The sequence below is a fragment of the Schistocerca serialis genome, chromosome 6 (assembly GCF_023864345.2).
Source record: "Schistocerca serialis cubense isolate TAMUIC-IGC-003099 chromosome 6, iqSchSeri2.2, whole genome shotgun sequence".
Taxonomy (NCBI): domain Eukaryota; kingdom Metazoa; phylum Arthropoda; class Insecta; order Orthoptera; family Acrididae; genus Schistocerca; species Schistocerca serialis.
Window position 1 is genome coordinate 695,603,034 of NC_064643.1, and position 20,629 is coordinate 695,623,662.

Here is a 20,629-nt window from a genome sequence, read left to right on the forward strand (position 1 = left end):
TCCTCTCATTCACCCGGAACCTCAACTGGAAATATCACTTCACTACCCAAACACAGCCCCCAAGTACTAGACCCAGTGTTGAACCCTGTCTAGAACAGTTTCGACTGCCTTCTCAAAGGGATCCTCCTCCCCTCCCCCAAAACCATCCCTTGCAGACATTTCAGGAATTCCTCACATCCAGTGTTGCCTCCCAGTCCTTCTTGAAGAACATCCCGACAACCCCCAACATCACCCCAGCTGAATCCCGTGCCATTAAAGAGCTGAAAATAGACCCCTCTATTGTCATCCTCCCGGCGGATAAAGGCTCCACAACTGTCGTACTTGACCGTGTGGAGTATGTGGCAGAAGGACTGCGTCAACTCTCTGACACCTCAACCTACAAAGCTGTTACCCAGGATCCCATTCCCTCCATCCAGACTGAGCTGCAAAAAATCCTAAAAATCCAAGGTCCCTCACAAGGCCTCACAACGGCTTCCATAGACTTACTCACTCCACCTGAGCCACGTACCCCTACCTTCTACCTATTACCCAAAATCCACAAAGAGAACCATCCTGGCCGTCCCATTGTAGCAGGCTTCAAATCCCCAACCGAACGTATCTCAGCTCTGGTAGACCAGCACCTACAACCTATCACCCGCAGACTCCCATCCTACATCAAAGACACAAACCACTTCCTAGAACGCCTCAAATCCATTCCCACTCCTCTCCCACCTGAAACCTTTCTTGTCACCATAGATGCTACATCCCTTTACACAAACATCCCACATACCCATGGTCTCTCTGCCCTTGAGCACTACCTCTCCCAACGCCCACCCGAAGATCCTCCAAAAACCTCGTTCCTTATCACACTTACCAACTTCATCCTCACCCATAATTACTTCACTTTTGAAGGCCAGACCTACAAACAAATCAGGGGAACGGCCATGGGAACCAGGATGGCTCCCTCCTATGCCAACCTCTTCATGGGCCGCATGGAGGAGGCTTTCCTGAAGACCCAACAGCTGCTTCCCCTGGCCTGGTATAGGTTTATAGATGACATCTTTGTGGTCTGGACTCATGGTGAAGAAACACTCCTTAATTTCCTCCATAACCTCAACTCCTTTTCGAATCTGAATTTCACCTGGTCCTTCTCCAAAACCCAAGCCACCTTCCTGGATGTTGACCTTCATCTTGTTGAAGCTCACATCCACACCTCTGTCCATATCAAACCCACAAACAAACAACAGTACCTTCACTTTGATAGCTGCCATCCTTTCCACATCAAACGCTCCCTTCCCTACAGCCTAGGTATTCGTGGCAAACGTATCTGCTCCAGTGACGAATCCCTCAACAACTACACCAATAACCTGACCAGTGCTTTCCTCTCCCGCAACTATCCTGCAGACCTTGTCCACAAACAGATTTCCCGAGCAATACATTCCTCCCCGTCCAACAACAATGTTCCTACCCCCAGACCACACAGAAGCATCCCCCTTGTCACCCAATATTATCCTGGCCTCGAAAACATCAACAAATTACTCCGCCAGGGATATGACTTTCTCAAGTCAACCCCTGAAATGAGATCATCCCTTGACAAAATTCTCCCCACACCACCCAGAGTTGCCTTTCGTCGCCCCCCTAACCTCCGTAACATCATTGTTAAACCCTACAATATTCCCAGACTACCTTCTCTACCCAGCGGTTCCTACCCCTGTAACCGACCCCGCTGCAAAACCTGCCCCATGCATCCGCCCACAACCACCTACTCCAGCCCCGCTACTGGTAAAACATACACAATTCAAGGCAGGGCTACATGTGAAACTACACATGTCATTTATCAACTGACGTGCCTGCACTGCACAGCCTTTTACATCGGCATGACAACAACCAAACTGGCTGAGCGAATGAACGGACACAGACGAACTGTCCGCCTAGGAGATGCCCAATACCCAGTAGCGGAGCATGCCCTCCAGCATAATTCTAGGGACCTAGGAACCTGCTACACCGTATGTGCCATTTGGCTTCTCCCACCCAACACCAGTCCCTCTGAACTGCGGAGATGGGAACTTGCACTCCAACACATCCTTTCATCCCGCCATCCCCCTGGACTGAACCTACGTTAAACAACCTCACTCCCATTCACTCTTCAGTCTTCTCCTCTTTCCCTTTCCTCTTTAGCCATTCACGCATCTTTTCATCCTACATAGTTGTGTTTATCTTTATACTTTACTTCTGTATGCATCCTCTTTGGTTTGAAGCTGGCACAGTCATGGAGGTAAAAATAAGAGGAGTTGTCATGACGTCACAAACTTGAAGCCGACCCAAGAGAAGGTCCGCCATGTTAGCTACCCCAAAACATTCGCCTCTGGTGGTTTGATTCCATGTAGTCATGAAGTGTTTTGATAAAAAATGCCGGCTTGCGTCGCTCACGGGTGTACTAATCGTTCTGATTGTAGTCTAAAGTTTAAACAAATCACATTTCATTCGTAAGTGGACTTATTTAAGCGCTATTTTCTTATATATACTTGAAATTCTGATGCACTGTAAAGTTTTACAGTATGATTTTATTTCTGTGATTTAACTTTAGATTTCCTATCAATCCAAGGCGAAGAGCTGTCTGGAAGTGAGCATTACACTTGGTTTTCACTGTGTGGTTATTCTGAAGTAACTGAAAAGTCCTGGTAAGAAATATCCTGTAAATGGGGACTAATGTTTTAAAGTGCAATAATTTAATATAAAACTAATGTAACTACATGTAGTTAATTAAATCTTCAGTAAAATGTGTGGAACACCTGTTGCAGCGGTTAAATTATAAGTACATAAATGGTTACATATTTGTTAAAGCAAAGTTCCCTATCGAAGTTCAGGCTTAGATCATTACATTAATCACCATGTTGTCGTATTACCCTGTAAATTTCTGTTCTTTGCCACACTGAATGTCATTTGGTAGGTACAATTTAAAAAGAAAGCAGATGTGGAAATTGCAATGGGCCTGACAATCTTAAATTCAGTTCTGTTCCTTCGTAATTTAACGTATTTTTCACTTTGTTGACATGACAGCTGGCTTGTTTATATCATCCCTGCATACATCTATGGGACACCAAAAGGAAATAAGGTAAGTTTCTTGCAAACGTGAACATTTAAAATTTGCATTTGACTTGAAAATGCAACGAATACAAATCGGTGCCTCTAAACTATCAATCATTGTTTTTGGAGTTCTGGCTTTATCAATTATCGACACAAACACAATGAAAGTGAATAGAAATGGATTACAAAAGCACGCTTTTCATAGCACATACGTCTCTTCTCGGTTATTCTAAGTGTATAAACAAAAAGGAATTACAGTACTGAGGCAAGAAGCGTAATATTTTTACGTATTACTGTATCGAATACGCATTTAAGACCAGAAAAACGTTTGAAGTTGCGTTCCTTATGCTGTGTTGTTCACTAAAACCGAGTAACATTTACTATGTAAAACAATATCACGTGCACACGACATAAATAACGAACAAGAAGCAATTGTAAACACTCGTCTGCTAATGTTTTGGGGGATCCAAGATGGCGGCAGGTCCCGCCCACTGGCTTCAAAACAACGTACAGCTGAAGTCTGTAGCGCCATCTCCCCTTATTCTACCTCCATGGGCACAGTACTTACAGTAGAATATCTTTGGCTTCCCTCTGACAACCATGCCTCCATCCTTGCTACCCTCCCTGTTTACCTTTCCCTGTTGCTTCATAACCTGGGTTGTGAGTAACTGAATCCACTTTCCCTTCTTCCCTTTTTTCCCCTCTCTCCTCCCTGATGAAGGAACAAAGTTCCGAAAGCTAGGAATGTAAATTTTCAGTTCTGTTTTATGTGTATCTATCGGCTGTACTGAGCTGAGGTAAGTACTGGCCAGCCCCTCTATCTCTTTGTTAGTATTTGTTTCACATCTTATATGAGATTTTCCATTAATCATTTAGATCACACTGTGATATTACTGTGGGCTTGTAAATAACAGTTGGGAATTATGAAATTTTTATATGCCCATATCACAAACACAATAAATCACTGTTACCACCAGGATAGTAATGTAAGAGGATGAGCTAAGCACTGTTTAACAACTCGTTTATTACATGAGACATACTTGCACTGTAGCTCACTGTGGAGGAGTAAGTTCTCATTACAATGACCAGAGTATCGAGCGCATGCCGCACATGCACCAGCCAGTACCCAGATTGCATCCCGCACACTTCTGCAGTTGGAGTCTGTGCCATGTCGGCTCGTTTTCCATGCTGTTACATCTTTGCTTACTGTTGCAGCCTGTTTTCCTGTCTGCCACAACCTGTTTTCCTGTCATGCCACTGGGTGGCACTACGGTCTTCTTATAGTTGGCTCTTTGGTTAGAGGACGTTGCAGGCAGGTTGTCGATGGATGGTGGTGCAGTGAGAGAGGGGAATGTGTAACAAATCGTGAGTGTGTGATTACAGGACCTGATCAGCAGTCGGTCATCCTAGGGGGCGGCTACTTGTACGAGGCATTATTAGTGTGGAGTGCTGGGCTCTATGCTGTTGTGCCTGATTGACTGTCTGGATGTGGGAGTGAAAATTGTCTGAAGTTTAAAACAAAGTGTCTGCTACCCTAAGTCATCCTAGCCAAGCCTTGCCTTTGCCAGTGTGGTCATGTCTTATTCTTGCTGCCTTAACCTTTGCTTGATTTGAAAATCTTTCAATCCTTAATTGTGGATTGCTGTAACCTTTGAAATCATTGTTACCCTTCTCTTCCAAAATTGTTAGTGCCCAAAGGGTGCTCCAAATCTTTTATTGTAATCCTGGACATGTACATTTTAAAATATTATCAAATGCTGAGCTTGTAAAATTATGAATATTGTTATGTCCCAGTTTGAAAAATTGTTAGTATCAACAACCTCCTCCAGTTTGTAAAATGTTGAAACTATAAATTAAAAAAAAAAGAGGTTATCCTTCAGTTTCTAAATTACTAGAGCCAAAAGTGCCCTCAAGTTATTTTAATCATAATCTTGAACTTGTAATTTTTTTAAAATAAGAGCCACCTTCCTTATTTGAAGTTTACTATGTAATGAGTGGTTCTCAAATTGTAATGGTTATGCTCTTTCTGTAATTATCAAGAAGTCACATTTGCCTGGTTGAAAGTTTACGGTTGTTTAAAAGGCATTCGAGATGTATTTTTATGAATGTTGAACTTGTTACTTTAATGAGGTACTACTTGTCCTAAAAAAGAAAAAAAATATTCTAAGTTTGATCTGTCTTGTTTGTCACCCCGAATACAAACTCAAACAGTAACTATTGATTTGTATGTTATTGATGTTTTAATATATCTTGTTAAATAAAAGATAACCAACTACTGTGAAGCAACAAATGGCTTACCGTAAACTCAGCCTGCACCTTCCTCCCACCCACTAAGTTGTTGTAGCATCCTGGGACATCCACTGAGATTTCAATGGTAGCCGCAGACTATGGTTGTCCTCCTCTTAGAAGTCATTTGCTGTGGCTTATCTAGTATATCGCGTTTATTATAATTGTTTCAGATCTGGGTCATCGTGATGGAGAACACGGCTTGTGTTGGTTTATCTTACCTCCAGTGGGAGAAACTTCAGTAGGAGCTCTGATTTAGGCATCAGGAAGACAGTGGGAGGGTTTCTGAACTTGTGGCTTGATTACGCACTGTCTGATCCAGTCTGGTCGACATGGCGAGATAGGTATCGCAGTTTCTATCTGTTCTTCTGCCTTACAGGAACACCACAGGGATCTTAGTTTCCATAGAGACAGTAAACCCACCCACAAACAATTACTGGAACACAACCTCACTTTGCCATTGGAATAATCATTTGGCTGATTTGGAGGGTCTCCAGCTTAAACAGTCGCAGCAGGAGATGGTTGATAAGTTACAGGTTGAGGTTCACAAACTGTTAGTTTCAACTAGTATCTCAGGGTTGGAAGAGGAGGTCCTTGATAATCAGGTGGCAGTCTTGGCACCAACCAATTTAGATCAGGGGCTCGACCCAGACATCTCTTGGAAACTGAAGTTCATTTTGCCTCCACCTTCATCAAACTGCCCAACCTGATTACGTATCTGCTGAAGACGTATCAGAGTTGCCAGTCAATCAGTTAGCTCAAGCGGAACATGTATTGTGGTTAACCGCCCTTTTTGAACATCATGCCGATGCACTTCAGATACCTCATTCCACTATTCTTAGTTTGTTGTATCCACTAGCCTGCAGCTGTGTATGTGATTTTCTGGCTGAGATCCTCCAAAGTTTGGGTAGTGTAAATGATTTGAGGTGGCATATTACTGAAGAAAAGCTGTCACTGTGTATCCACCGCAAATTAGAACGGGCACATTATTTGTGCATTCAGGCACCGACCGAGTCTTTTCTTCCCTATATAAAGCACGTTTGCACCATTGTTGCCACCCTACAGATGACCACTGGGGAACAGGAGGTCATTTCCACCATTTTAGAAGAGATAAGGCCCAAGGAACAAACATGCATAATTTTTGGCAATAAACCTACCATCTTGTTGAAATTAAACCAGTTAGTCAATTTGATTGAAGCCGTAAGGTTTGCTGATGAACAGCATGGTCCAGATTGGGGGAGGCAGGGGGGTGGGGGTTGGGGGGTGGCCACAAGTCTCCCCTCACTAAATGACACACGTACTTATTTATCTGGAGAGTGCCCGCTGAGGTGATGCTTTCATTGTGGATCCAATGATCATTTGGTGCAGGAATGTCCTGTTGAGCGTCCATCAGGAATGCCATCCCATATCATTGCTACTAAGGGTTCTCCGCTCCCCTTTATTTGTGCTAGTCTGAATCAGGAACCTGTTTGTGCATTGTTAGATACTGGTAGTGTCATTTCCCTTCTTAATTAAAGTTGGTATTTAGAGTTCAGAAACATTTGTAAATTTCCTCCTGTATGCTCTTCTTCTCAGAGGTGTCGTACTGTCAAAAGGGCAAGAGTTATCTCTGGTTGGAGAAATAAAAGTGGAAACTGGCTATTTGCGAGTTTTCTTGGCTGATTGCCTTTTTTCTTTTTAAGGAGTTTGGCTATCATGTTAATCCTTGCTGTGACTTTATAAGGCAGACAGCCCTGGTGCTCAACTTTGGTCTTCACATCTTTTAAGTAGTCTCCTTTAGAGAAGATAGCGCCAGGCCATTCTGCTTGATGGTGTCAATTCAGTTCAGCAGCAGGACTTGGAATTTGACGTCAGTCTTTGGGACTCAATGAGGGGCGAAAATTGTTAGGCATTTCGCTTGAATTTTCTGATGTCTTGACTGACAGATTCAGTGCTACTAATCTCATCCAGTACAAGATCCATCTTACTAGCAATGTCCCAGCACGACAAGCAGTTTACCACGTCTCCCTACCCAAGATGACTGTCCTTTGGAACAAGATAAATGATACGCTTCACCAGTATGTCATTATACCATCCACTTCACATTATGCCTCCCCAACATTTTTGGTTCCTAAGGGTCAAGACAATGAATAAAAGCCAGTTATTGATCATCGTGCCCTTAACAAGAAAGTAATTTTACAGTCAGTGCCATTTCCTGATCTCCATAATGCTTTTACATGGGTTTCACGTGCCTGTTACTTCAAAGTGCTCGATTTAAATCAGGCATATTATCAAATACCCTTACTAAAGATTCCAAGCCAGCCACCACCTTCTGTAATGATTGGAACCTGTACGTATTCAACAGGGTTGCTTTTGGCTTGTCCATTGCTGCTGCTGTCCTGTCCCAGTTGTTGGATCATGTGCTCGGGGGTTTAAAGTTTTGTTGTATCTATAACTACTTTGGTTATACGATGTGGCCATTTATAATTGGTCACTCAGCAAACATCTTGAGCATCTTTGTTAGGTTTTGGTGGGATTGCAGATGGTTGGTCTGACCATTAAACCATCAAAGGTCACTTTGGCCAGGAGCCAAGTTTTCTTTCTTGGGCATGTGGTGTCCGGTGACAGAATTAGAGTCAACCATGAATGTACAGTGGCCTTACGAACTTTCCCCCTCCAGTAAATAAAAATGTCATTGCTAGGTTTACTGTCACGGCAAATTACTTTCATAAGTTCGTGTTTAATTTAGCCCAAATTGCTGGCCCCTTAACTATCTGCACAGGAAGGAAGAAGATTTCATGTGGGAAGAAAGCCAGCAGACCATCTACAATGCAATTAAAACCACTTTAACTAATACCCTGATCTTAGGCATCTATAATTTTGATAAAAGATTCATTGTCCACCCCAATGCTGGCATTGCCGCAGTATTGGTCCAGGAAGATGGAGGAAACAGATGCCCCCTTGCTTACTTCTCTAGAAGATTGGCAGGACCCAAACTTAAATATTCTGTTTATTAGTGTGAGGAATTGGTTGTGTTATTTGCTCTTGAGGAATTTAAATATTAATATCCTGATCTACCACCTATTTGCCCTGATCTAGCACCTATTCATAAGTATGAGCAGGATGCTGTAGATGAAGAAAATAGCAGACGGGGGGGGGGGGGTGAAGAAATTTATTGATCACAGCGACTAAGAATCTATACAGAATTTGCCATCTTATGATAAATACACAGTATGGCAAACTGAGCAGTCCCAGCTTAATTAAATCTGATTTCCACTTTTCAAGTTTCATTCTTCTTCATCATTTCTATCCTTAGCAAGTAAAAGTGCTGTATATCTTCATGTCCATCTACGAAATAGGAATTTGAGACATTTACCTGCAGTTGACCAAATAGGATTTTACAGTAGGAAAAAGGAGATGGAAGCTTGCAGTGGTAGAAAGTAAACATTGAATTATAAAGATGGTATTGAGTAGCACAGAGAGTAATGTGTGGATTCAGAGAACAGCTTGAATATGTAAGTATAAGTATGACATGTAAAAGCTAACTTATTACTGTTAGAACAGAAAGAATCTTCAGGATGATTAAGGGAATGAGGAATGGAGTCTGTCACTACGGGTGTCAGAAAATATATATGGAATATGATGCATATAGTATATATATTAGTGTAGACGATGCTGAGTCGCAAATAGGCACAAGAAAAAGAGTTTCACACTTAAAGATTTTGGCCAATGGCCTTTGTCACACACACACACACACACACACACACACATACACACATACAAGCACAAACGCAACTCACATGCACGACTGTAGTCTACATATGTAGGCATAACAACCAACAAGCTGTCTGTCACATGAATGGCCACTGACAAACTGTGGCCAAGAAACAAGTGGATCACCCTGTTGCTGAACCCGCTACCAAACATGATATCTTTCATTTCAATGACTGCTTCAGAGCCTGTGCCATATGGATCCTTCCCACCACCACCAGCTTTTCTGAACTGTGCAGATGGGAATTTTCCCTGCAACACATCCTACGTTCCCATAACCCTCCTGGCCTCAACCTTCATTAGTCGCTGTCCTCACCCACCTAGCCCCTTCCCTGCTCCCATTCCAGCACTACACAGCTGTCATTCCAGCACCACATCCAGTCTTTTTTTATTTTATTTTTTTCCTCTCTTTCTCTCTCTATTTCTCTCCTTTTCCGCTACTACCCCCCCTGCCCTCCGCCTAGTCTGCAGCATTTCACTGTCTGCCATCCCCACCATACTATCCATCCCCATCCCTGCCCCAGCCACCTCCTTACCCCCACCCAGTCACCACTCCCATCATGCACTGGTGCTGCTACTTGCAGTGTGGTTTCAGTTGCCTGAGACTGCAGACATGTGTGTGAGTGTGTGTGCATTGGCTGAAAGCTTTAAATGTGAAACACTTTTTGTTGTGCCTATCTGCGACTCAGCATCTCCGCTGTTTGGTGAGTAGCAACTTTCCTTCTCATAACATTATTACATTCCATCCTGGATTTTCCATTGTTTTATATTAGTGTAGAAGGAGTGAGGAAGTGATGTGAGACAAATGCCATATATATAAGAGAGTAAGTTTAGTGAGGAAAGAAAGGAGATTTAGTAAAGAGAAGCAGTGTTTAATTCTTTCTCTTCTTTGAGGAAAGGAAACATAACACATACAAGTGGAGCAAAATGATAGGTACAGGCATAAATAGAGGCAGAGACGAATGAAAAGAGATATACAGATATCAAGTAAGAATGTACACATTACAGCTGTTTGTCAAAAGGTTAACAATACAACATAACTAAAGATGAATAACAGCATTCATAAATAAATGATTAAGTTGAGGAACATGCCGAGCTATATGATACAATGCAAAAAAGCCAGTAAATTAACAGATAACTTACCAGTTATGACATGAGATAGTTTAAAAGAAACAAATATACACAAGTAAGATATTGTGATATAATGTACTAATGTAGGAAAGTAGTACAATGCCTAACTGATTGTAAAGGGCTAAGTTTGGGCTGAGTAGTAGATTGCTAGAGTTGAGAGAAAAAGTACTATTGTGAATGGTTATATAAGAATGTTTTATTTCTTTTTCTAATATTGAATGGGATAAATTTAGTGGCATTTCGACATGAATAAGTTAGTCACTGACATGTAGTATTCAGTCTGTGAATTTCTTTTGTCTTAGTGTTATTATAAAACTGAGGAAGTACGTTGTTAATTACCATCACTAACTGTAATATAAGTAGGCTCTTCAGTTAGTGTTACTTTTAATAGGAAATTGGAGATGACATGTATATGCAGCTACCGGCTGTACAATGAAGAGGTTCCTTAGATCATCTCTAATTATCAGTCTTTTTACATCTACAGATGATAAGAAGGATGTCAACCATACTGACTCCTCCCATATCCTTAGAATAATTACAGTTGATGGACAAAAGGACACCAACCATAGTGGCTCCTCCCCTTGCCTTAATGTAATTGGAAGTGTGATCTAAGGGTGCCACCCACAGTGCCTACATTTAGAAAAAAAAGCTTTTCAATAAAACCAACCAAAGAATCAACAAATTGAGAGATAAATAAAAAGTTGTCTCATCTACTTTGAAAGATGATTAATAGAAGGTTTTTTTTAATTTATAAATGTTATGCATATCTGTAGGCAGATTTACCAAAATGTTGAATGTGATTGGAACTGTACTCGTTTATTGTAGTAGTAGTTATTTGTTTTAATAACATGACCAAAATGATTTTCTAGTGCGGTAGGCATTATCTTCATGAATCTTAAATTTCAAATTAATCCCAAAGTATACTTGCTTCCATAAATATGTTTTTATTTCTCCATCAGGTTATCTTCTATTCAGAAAGCTGTTGCACTCAGCGACTGTTTAATTGACTTGTAAATTATAGATTTCAATGATCAGTCATTCTTTTTAATTGCAGATCTATATTTCAGGTAGAAACTAGCCTTTCTCAAGGCACTATTATTTTTGCTCAATGCATGTAATGCCTGTTGGTCAGGCTTCACCCACAGTCCATTTTTATTTTGTGTCAAGAATTTTACCATAAAATCAAAAATGGGATGTTTTCAAGGAACATGCACTTTTGCTGTGTAATAACAGTGATGAGCTAGAGCTAATATTCAGCAAGTTTGGTGCATGCCAAAGGTTACCTTGTACCGCTACTAGTCATTTCCTTTTTCATTCCACTCGCAAATAGAGCAGCAAGGGACAAACGAGAGTCTAAATGCCTCAGAACTAGCACTAATTTCTCTTACCTTATCGTATACTCAGCAAGTTTGGTGCATGACCACTACTAGTCATTTCCATTCCTGCTGCACTTGCAAATAAGGCAAGGGACAAATGACAGTCTAAATGCCTCAATACTAGCTCTAATTTCTCTTACCTTATCTTATGCAAAATATGCACTGGCAGCAGTAGAAATGTTCTGTAGTCAACTTCAAAAGCTGGTTCTCTAAATTTTCTCAGTAGTATTTCATGAAAAGAATGATCTCCCTCCAGCGATTCCCATTCAAGTTCATAAAGCATTTCCATAATGCTCACATATGGTGACAATTATTGAACTATATGAAAAAAATGTAAATTAGTTACAAACTACGGCACACACACACTTTATTCAACATGTAAATGTCATGAAAGATATTCATTTTTAGGTTATGACATGGGCAATATGCCTGCCATCATTGGCAGTGATATGGCACAGATGAATAGCGAAATTCTGCAAGCCCCGTTGAATTGTTGGAACATCAATGCTGTCGATGACCTCCTGAATGGCTGTTTTCAGCTCAACAATAGTTTTGGGGTTATTGCTGTACACCTTGTCTTTAAAACAGCCCCACAAAAGGAGTCGCACGTGTTCATCTGGAGAATGTGGTGACCAATCGTGGCCCATGACGGTGGCCTCTGGGCACCCCAGAGCCAGAATTCAGTCCCCAAAGTGCTCCTTCAGGACATCAAACACTTTCCTTTGATGGAGTCAAGCTCTGTCTTATATGAACCATATCTTGTCAAAATTAAGGTCACTTCGGATAATGGTGATGAAATCATCTTCCAAAACCTTCACATACTGTTCAGTAGTCATTGTGCCATCAAGGAATATCACACCGATTATTCTGTGACAGGACATTGCACAACACACAGTCACTCGTTGAGGGTGAAGAGACTTCTCAATCATGAAATGCAGAGTCTCAGTCCCCAAATGCCCCAGTCTTGCTTATTGATGAAACCATGCAAATGGAGGAGGGCTTCGCCACCAAACCACACGAATGCTGCGGAGCCAACTATGCAGTTTGAATGTACTAACACAAACCGTTGAGAAGTTATGACAATTTTACTTCATGTAGTTCAGTAACTGTCAAACTTGCCAGTAAGTGAGAGAGAGAGAGAGAGAGAGAGAGAGAGAGAGAGAGGGGGGGGGGGGGGGGGGGGAAGAAAGAAAGAAAGAAAGAAAAGAAAAAAACTGGCAACCTGCCTCTGAATTGCTTCAATGTTGTCCTTCAATTTGACCTGGTGGGCATCCCAAACACTTATGCAATACTCAAGAATAGGTTGCACTAGTGTTCTATCCACAGTCTTCTTTACAGAAAAACCACACTTTCCTAAAATTCTTGCAATAAGCCAGATACAAACATTTGCCTTCCTTCTACTGTTCTTACATGCATATTCCATTTCATAGTACTTTGCAACATTATGCCTAGATAATCAACATGCCTGTGTCAAACAGCACACTACTAATACTGATTTCACACATTACGAGATTGTTTTCTGCCCAATAATCTGCATTAAGTTATATTTTTCTACACTTAGAGCAAGCTGCCATTCATCACACCAACTAAAAATTTTGTCTAAGGCAACTTGTATCCTCCTACAGTCATAACCACACATTGCATAAATCACAGTTTTCAAACTAGCTACTCAAGATATTTTTAGAAAACATGTTCAGAAATACTTCCAAAGAGTGTCCATCCTTACCATATGCAATGAATCCATAGATGTCTCAGTCTACCCAGTTCAAAAGTAATAGCAGTGTGCATAGCTATAACACCAGGAGAAAGCATGATCTTCACTGTTGTTGTTGTTGTTGTGGTCTTCAGTCCTGAGACTGGTTTGATGCAGCTCTCCATGCTACTCTATCCTGTGCAAGCTTTTTCATCTCCCAGTACCTACTGCAACCTACATCCTCCTGAATCTGCTTAGCGTATTCATCTCTTGGTCTCCCTCTACGATTTTTACCCTCCACGCTGCCCTCCAATACTAAATTAGTGATCCCTTGATGCCTCAGAACATGTCCTACCAACCGATCCCTTCTTCTGGTCAAGTTGTGCCACAAACTTCTCTTCTCCCCAATCCTATTCAATACTTCCTCATTAGTTATGTGATCTACCCATCTAATCTTCAGCATTCTTCTGTAGCACCACATTTCGAAAGCTTCTATTCTCTTCTTGTCCAAACTATTTATCGTCCATGTTTCACTTGCAAAGCAAACAGATTCCAATATCAGATGGATCAAACCAACGTACAACAACTACAGCAGATTTGTTGGGGTTATCAAAGGTGCAGCCAGACGATGTATTCCTAGAGGGTACCGTAAAGAGTATATCCCTGGTTGGAGTTCCGAGAGTGAGGAGTTACTAAAAGAATATGAAGACCATCCTAACTCTGACAATGCAACAAGCCTCCTCCAGTCCCTGGATGATAATCGAAGAAAGATCTGGCATGAAACTGTGGGGTCCCTAGATTACACCCATTCGAGCAGAAAAGCCTGGTCTATCATCAGGAAATTAGACTCTTCAAACCCTACAACAAAAAGATCAAAAAATGCCATCAATTTGAATGACTATGCTAAACACCTTGTGTCAGTTACAAAGAATATAAAGGACAAGCAAGCCAAAAGGGATATCAAACTACAGTTGAACACCAAGAAAAGAGCAGCCCTACAGTCTTCCGAATTCTCTACTCCATTTCAAGAAGAGGAAACTAAAGCTGCAATCAAAAGTATGAAACTTGGAAAAGCAGCTGGATATGATGGAATATACCCAGAATTCCTGGCTCACTGTGGACCAGCTACAGTAAAATGGTTGACCAACTTCCTTTCAAACATCCTGCAAACTGGAAACATCCCACATCTGATGAAGAAATCAAAAATATTAGCCATACTGAAACCAAATAAAGATCCCACAAAAGTGGAAAACTATCGTCCAATAGCACTCTTAAGTATCACTTATAAACTCCTTGAGCGCCTGATCTACAACAGAATCTGTGAAACAATCAACCATCACATCCCTATCGAGCAAGCAGGATTTAGACCTGGGAGAAGTTGTAACGATCAGGTACTATCTCTCACTACGCACATTGAAAATGGGTATGAGAAGAAATCAGTAAGTGTGGCTGCCTTTTTGGATCTATCTGCTGCCTATGACACTGTCTGGCGAGAAGGACTCCTTTTAAAATTAGTGAGTGTTATCCCATGTCGTAAACTCACGGCCTTACTCAAAAATATGCTAAGCAATAGGTTCTTTCAGATCTACTCAGATAATGATAGGAGCAGAATGTTTAAACTAAATGACGGCTTACCTCAAGGGTCTGTTCTGGCTCCCCTCCTTTTCAATTTGTATACACACGACTTACCAGAAACATCTTCAAGGAAATTCATATATGCTGATGATATTTGTCTGGTGACTCAGTACTCCAACTTTGCTGATGCTGAAACTATTCTATCCACTGATCTGGAAGCCTTAGACAAATATTTCAAGAAATGGTGCCTCCACCTAAATCCTCAGAAAACAGTTATATCTGCATTCCACCTACGTAGCAGACAGTCAAATTACAAACCAGAAGTTGTATTCAGAGACCAAGTGTTGCCATACTGTAGTACACCAAAGTACCTGGGATTAACACTAGATAGAACTCTGTCTTTCAAGCAGCATTTATCAAATGTGGCTGCTAAAGTTAAAACTAGAAATAATATTCTTCAGAAGCTTGTTGGTACATCATGGGGAGCCAATACTAACGTCCTGAGATCTACAGCATTAGCTCTGTCATATTCTGTTGCTGAATATTGCTGCCCAACCTGGATCAACAGTGTTCACACTAAGAAGATAGACGTGCAACTCAATCAGGCAATGCGATTAATCACAGGATGTATTCGGAGCACAAACACGCTGTGGCTGCCGGTTCTAAGCAACATCCCACCTCCAGCCCTAAGAAGATCAGAAGCTCTCCTAAAGACGTGGAAAAACATTCAGCAGAACCCCCAGCTCCCCATCCATCAAGATATTGTACAAGGAACACACCAACGCTTGAAATCGAGGAAACCACCATGGCGCACAGCACTCGACCTTGAAGGATCTGCTTTCAACATTAACAGTTCATGGAAACTCCAGTGGGATCAGTCTTCAGTAGCCAATAAACATCTAGTCGAGGACCCTTCCAAGCAGACGCAAGGATTTGATCTTCCAAGGCGTCAGTGGAGGATCATTAACCGCATTCGAACTGGACAAGGCAGATGTGGCTATCTACTGCACAAATGGGGATGGGTTGGCTCTGCAAATTGTGACTGTGGTGCCCCCTCACAGACGATTCATCACATTGTTGCTGACTGCCCTCATCGTACTTTCAGAGGAACTTTAATGGACATTCATCGTACATCGGATGAAGCAGTCAAGTGGATTGAAGAACTAGACATAGAGCTGTAAAATTGTACGAACTTGTGATTGTACATTTTAGTCCTGAAAATATTGTATATAAATGTAAATCAATGTACACATCATACGATAAATAAATAAATAACTTCCATACATGGCTACACTCCATACGAATACTTTCAGAAATGACTTCCTGACACTTAAATCAATACTGGATGTTAACAAACTTCTCTTCTTCAGAAACGCTTTCCTTGCCATTGCCAGCCTACATTTTATATCCTCTCTACTTCGACCATCATCAGTTATTTTGCTCCCCAAATAGCAAAACTCCTTTACTACTTTAAGTGCCTCATTTCCTAATCTAATTCCCTCAGCATCACCCGACTTAATTAGACTACATTCCATTATCCTTGTTTTGCTTTTGTTGATGTTCATCTTATATCCTCCTTTCAAGACACTGTCCATTCCATTCAACTGCTCTTGCAAGTCCTTTGCTGCCTCTGACAGAATTACAATGTCATCGGCGAACCTCAAAGTTTTTATTTCTTCTCCATGAATTTTAATACCTACTCCGAATTTTTCTTTTGTTTCCTTTACTGCTTGCTCAATATACAGATTGAACAACATCGGGGAGAGGCTACAACCCTGTCTTACTCCCTTCCCAACCACTGCTTCCCTTTCATGTCCCTCGGCTCTTATAACTGCCATCTGGTTTCTGTACAAATTGTAAATAGCCTTTCGCTCCCTGTATTTTACCCCTGCCACCTTTAGAATTTGAAAGAGAGTATTCCAGTCAACATTGTCAAAAGCTTTCTCTAAGTCTACAAATGCTAGAAACATAGGTTTGCCTTTCCTTAATCTTTCTTCTAAGATAAGTCGTAAGGTCAGGATTGCCTCACGTGTTCCAGTATTTCTACAGAATCCAAACTGATCTTCCCCAAGGTTGGCTTCTACTAGTTTTTCCATTCGTCTGTAAAGAATTCGTGTTAGTATTTTGCAGCTGTGACTTATTAAGCTGATAGTTTGGTAATTTTCACATCTGTCAACACCTGCTTTCTTTGGGATTGGAATTATTATATTCTTCTTGAAGTCTGAGGGTATTTCGCCTGTTTCATACATCTTGCTCACCAGATGGTAGAGTTTTGTCAGGACTGGCTCTCCCACGGCCGTCAGTAGTTCCAATGGAATATTGTCTACTCCGGGGGCCTTGTTTCGACTCAGGTCTTTCAGTGCTCTGTCAAACTCTTCATGCAGTATCATATCTCCCATTTCATCTTCATCTACATCCTCTTCCATTTCCATAATATTGTCCTCAAGTACATCGCCCTTGTATAAACCCTCTATATACTCCTTCCACCTTTCTGCTTTCCCTGCTTTGCTTAGAACTGGGTTTCCATCTGAGCTCTTGATATTCATACAAGTCGTTCTCTTATCTCCAAAGGTCTCTTTAATTTTCCTGTAGGCGGTATCTATCTTACCCCTAGTGAGATAGGCCTCTACATCCTTACATTTGTCCTCTAGCCATCCCTGCTTAGCCATTTTGCACTTCCTGTCGATCTCATTTTTGAGACGTTTGTATTCCTTTTTGCCTGTTTCACTTACAGCATATTTATATTTTCTCCTTTCATCAATTAAATTCAATATTTCTTCTGTTACCCAAGGATTTCTACTAGCCCTCGTCTTTTTACCTACTTGATCCTCTGCTGCCTTCACTACTTCATCCCTCAAAGCTACCCATTCTTCTTCTACTGTATTTCTTTCCCCCATTCCTGTCCATTGCTCCCTTATGCTCTCCCTGAATCTCTGTACAACCTCTGGTTCTTTTAGTTTATCCAGGACCCATCTCCTTAAATTCCCACCTTTTTGCCGTTTCTTCAGTTTTAATCTACAGGTCATAACCAATAGATTGTGGTCAGAGTCCACATCTGCCCCTGGAAATGTCTTACAATTTAAAACCTGGTTCCTAAATCTCTGTCTTACCATTATATAATCTATTTGATACCTTTTAGTATCTCCAGGGTTCTTCCATGTATACAACCTTCTTTCATGATTCTTAAACCAAGTGTTAGTTATGATTATGTTGTGCTCTGTGCAAAATTCGACCAGGCGGCTTCCTCTTTCATTTCTGTCCCCCAATCCATACTCACCTACTATGTTTCCTTCTCTCCCTTTTCCTACACTCGAATTCCAGTCACCCATGACTATTAAATTTTTGTCTCCCTTCACAATCTGAATAATTTCTTTTATTTCATCATACATTTCTTCAATTTCTTCGTCATCTGCAGAGCTAGTTGGCATATAAACTTGTACTACTGTAGTAGGCGTGGGCTTCGTATCTATCTTGGCCACAATAATGCGTTCACTATGCTGTTTGTAGTAGCTTACCCGCATTCCTATTTTCCTATTCATTATTAAACCTACTCCTGCTTTACCCCTATTTGATTTTGTGTTTATAACCCTGTAGTCACCTGACCAGAAGTCTTGTTCCTCCTGCCACCGAACTTCACTAATTCCCACTATATCTAACTTCAACCTATCCATTTCCCTTTTTAAATTTTCTAACTTACCTGCCCGATTAAGAGATCTGACATTCCACGCTCCGATCCGTAGAACGCCAGTTTTCTTTCTCCTGATAACGACATCCTCTTGAGTAGTCCCCGCCCAGAGATCCGAATGGGGGACTATTTTACCTCCGGAATATTTTACCCAAGAGGACGCCATCATCATGTAATCATACAGTAAAGCTGCATGCCCTCGGGAAAAATTACGGCTGTAGTTTCCCCTTGCTTTCAGCCATTCGCAGTACCAGCACAGCAAGGCCGTTTAGGTTATTGTTACAAGGCCAGATCAGTCAATCATCCAGACTGTTGCCCTTGCAACTACTGAAAAGGCTGCTGCCCCTATTCAGGAACCACACATTTGTCTGGCCTCTCAACAGATACCCCTCCGTTGTGGTTGCACCTACGGTACGGCTATCTGTATCGCTGAGGCACGCAAGCCTCCCCACCAACGGCAAGGTCCATGGTTCATGGGTGGGAGATCTTCACTATGCAGGGTTAAATCTGACTTTGGCACAGAAAGGGGTAAATTATGCTGCCACAAAAGTCTTTGGTCACCTACCAAACAGCATCAAAAGCCTGACAGATAGCCAACTAACATTTAAAAATAAATTAAAAGATTTTCTAGATGACAACTCCTTCTACTCATTGGCTGAATTTTTAGATATAAATTAAGGGAAAAAAACAGCAACAACAGCAACTTAAACATTAGTGTCATGCAATATTTTGTGTAATGTAATATCTTGTACAGACATCTTTTATTAACCTGACACGTTCCACATCATTACGAAGTGTTGTATTCATGATCTATGGAACAAGTATTAATCAAATCTAATCTAATCTACTCAGTAGGTTAATGTCAACTCTGACTAATATTGCATGATCTTGGTATTTCCAGGCTATTGAGTGCAGACCATCATTGAATGATTCACAGAGGTAATCAGTAAAAACGTCCAATAGTTTACTTGAATTCACCTAGACCTGTTACATGCATCCAGATAACTTTACAGACAGGTTTAATATTTTTGTCAACAGCAATGAACATTCCCCCTCATTTGGCATCTAATTTGTCTTTTCAATATACCTTCCAAGCCTTGCTAAATAATTCAGAGCTTTCTACTTTGTGTTTCAGCCAGCTTTTGGTTCCAAGGATAATCTGAGTGTAACAACTTTCCTGGAGGGCAATAAATTCAGGAACTTTGTTACAAATACTTCAATAATTTACTGCTAGAGTTTTGACAGTCAAAGTGTCTTTACTTTGTATGTGATCTGATTTCATTCTGTGTATGAAGTGGTGAGCATTCATCAGAGGATGTGGAATGCTTGGCCTAAAAAGCTGCCACGTGCAGTCCACAAGTACTCTGCTACCCAAGTACCTGCTTCATTTGTGTAGTGCACCCTTGACCTTTAAAGGGGAATCCTGCGACTCTCCACCCCATGATGCAAGTCCAGAAATCTGCATGGCTGAATCAACAAAGCCTTTGGTTGAGACCATCCATTTGGCTCCAAATCAAAGAATCCCAATCCACTCTGGGAATGACGTTGCAAATTGTGAGATATGCTCGTGCCCCAAGAGGGCCAGCAGTATTCACCACCTACACCATCTACCTTAATGAAGTGAGGATGGCCTCAGAACCCAAGCAACAGATGTCATGTGTGCCAACATGAGAAACAGCTTTCAGTTGACTGCATTCTGCTCTGTCTGCCCAGCATCAGAGTCACGCCAAGCACGCTTTAAGCATGTACTTGAGGTAGGCAAAGCATTGCACAACTGTGTAACAGAAATTAAGTATTGTTAGAATTTTGTAATTTGTTCATAGAATAGTGTACAATGATGTAAAGGTAAGAAATGTTTGAGAAAACTCCAATAAGTAGTTTCCACAAAAATCACTTTTTTTGTAATTTTTGCATGCATCAGGGAAAAGGGAGAAAAGAAACGAAATTTGGAGAATATATGTGTTTAGATGCAAAAATAAGGTATATAAGTTTTGGTGAAATTAACTCGAATACTTCTGAGATTTTGAAATAAATGAGAATCGTCAACTTTTTTTTTTCTTTTCTTTT